This window comes from Arachis ipaensis, chromosome B1 (assembly GCF_059453495.1).
Source record: "Arachis ipaensis isolate K30076 ecotype BB chromosome B1, ASM5945349v1, whole genome shotgun sequence".
NCBI lineage: Eukaryota > Viridiplantae > Streptophyta > Magnoliopsida > Fabales > Fabaceae > Arachis > Arachis ipaensis.
Genome location: NC_142436.1, coordinates 30,443,334 through 30,445,730, shown reverse-complemented (window position 1 = coordinate 30,445,730; position 2,397 = coordinate 30,443,334). Strand labels below are relative to the sequence as shown.

At 30.6% G+C, this 2,397-nt stretch overlaps 1 non-coding gene across 1 annotated transcript; it reads right to left on the bottom strand.

Annotated features, from left to right (window-relative positions):
- Positions 1 to 2,030: 2,030 nt before the first annotated feature.
- LOC148576103 (small nucleolar RNA R71) lies at positions 2,031 to 2,138 on the bottom strand. The gene has a single exon (XR_015904607.1). It is a non-coding gene; the product is annotated as a small nucleolar RNA R71 (small nucleolar RNA).
- Positions 2,139 to 2,397: the final 259 nt, after the last annotated feature.

Below are 2,397 nucleotides of genomic sequence, written 5' to 3'. Positions count from 1 at the left end.
TTAGACTAAAGAGCACAAGATTCCTGGAATTCATATTAAAAATTTTGGAATCCTTATTTTTCTTTTTCACATTAATTTTCGAAAAATTCAAAAAAATTTAATAAAATCATAAAAATAAAAAATATTTCATGTTTCTTGTTTGAGTCTTGAGTCAAGTTGAAAGTTAGGTGTCAATTGCATATTCATCTTGCAATTTTCGAAAAATTCATGCATTCATAGTGTTCTTCATGATCTTCAAGTTGTTCTTGGTAAGTCTTCTTGTTTGATCTTGATGTTTTCATGTTTTGTGTCTTTTCTTGTTTTTCATATGCATTCTTGCATTCATAGTGTCTATACATGAAAAATTTCTAAGTTTGGTGTCTTGCATGTTTTCTTTGCATTAAAAGTTTTCAAAAGTATGTTCTTGATGTTCATCATGATCTTCAAAGTGTTCTTGGTGTTCATCTTGACATTCATAGCATTCTTGCATGCATTCATTGTTTTGATCCAAAATTTTCATGCATTGCATCATTTTTTATATTTTTCTCTCTCATCATTAAAAATTCAAAAATAAAAAAATATCTTCTCCTTTTTCTTCTCATAAATTCGAAAATTTGAGTTGACTTTTTCAAAAATTTTTAAAACTTAGTTGCTTCTTATGAGTCAAATCAAATTTTCAATTTAAAAATCTTATCTTTTTCAAAATCTTTTTCAAAAATCAAATCTTTTTCATTTTTCTTAGTTATTTTCGAAAATTTTTAAAATATTTTTCAAAAATCTTTTTCTTATCTTTATCTCCTAATTTTCGAAAATAACATAATCAATTAATGTTTTGATTCAAAAATTTCAAGTTTGTTACTTGCTTGTTAAGAAAGATTCAAACTGAGTTCTAGAATCATATCTTGTGATTTCTTGTGAATCAAGTCATTAATTGTGATTTTAAAAATAAAATCTTTTTCAAAACTAATTTCAATCATATCTTTTCAAAAATATCTTTCTATCTTATCTTTTTCAAAATCATATCTTTTTCAAAAATTTGATTTTAAAATATCTTCTCTAACTTCTTATCTTCTTATCTTTTCAAAAATTGATTTTCAAATTTGTTTCAACTAACTAACTAACTTTTTGTTTGTTTCTTATCTTTTTCAAAACTACCTAACTAACTCTCTCTCTCTCTAATTTTCGAAAATATCTTCCCTCTTTTTCAAAATTTCTTTTTAATTAACTAATTATTTTAATTTTTGATTTTAATTCTCGAAAATTACTAACCTTTTTCAAAAACTATTTTCGAAAATCACTAACTCTTTTTCAAAAATTATTTTCGAAAATTCTCTCTCTCTTATTTTCTTCTATTTATTTATTCATCTACTAACACTTCATCTCACCCAAATTCGAACCCCCTCTTCCATCTGTGTTCGAATTTTTTCTTCTTCTTTTCTTCTACTCACACAGGGACCTCTATACTGTGGTAAAAAGGACCCCTATTATTATTATTTTTCTGTTCCCTCCTTTTTCATATGAGCAGGAGCAAAGACAAGAACATTCTTGTTGAAGCAGATCCAGAACCTGAAAGGACTCTGAAGAGGAAACTAAGAGAAGCTAAATTACAACAATCCAGCAAGCACCTTTCAGAAATTTTCGAACAAGAAGAGGAGATGGCAGCCGAAAATAATAATAATGCAAGGAGGATGCTTGGTGACTTTATTGCACTTAATTCCAATTTACATGGAAGAAGCATCTCCATTCCTGCCATTGGAGCAAACAATTTTGAGCTGAAACCTCAATTAGTTTCTCTGATGCAGCAGAACTGCAAGTTTCATGGACTTCCATCTGAAGATCTTTTTCAGTTCTTAACTGAATTCTTGCAGATATGTGATACTGTTAAGACTAATGGAGTAGATCCTGAAGTCTACAGGCTCATGCTTTTCCCTTTTGCTGTGAGAGACAGAGCTAGAATATGGTTGGATTCTCAACCTAAGGATAGCCTGAACTCTTGGGATAAGCTGGTCAAGGCTTTCTTAGCCAAGTTCTTTCCTCCCCAAAAGCTGAGTAAGCTTAGAGTGGATGTTCAGACCTTCAGACAGAAAGAAGGTGAATCCCTCTATGAAGCTTGGGAGAGATACAAAGGACTGACCAAAAAGTGTCCTTCTGACATGCTTTCAGAATGGACCATCTTGGATATATTCTACGATGGTCTGTCTGAATTAGCTAAGATGTCATTGGATACTTCTGCAAGTGGATCCATTCACCTAAAGAAAATGCCTGCAGAAGCTCAAGAACTCATTGACATGGTTGCTAATAACCAGTTCATGTACACTTCTGAAAGGAATCCTATGAATAATGGGACGCCTATGAAGAAGGGAGTTCTTGAAATTGATACTCTGAATGCTATATTGGCTCAGAATAAAATATTGACTC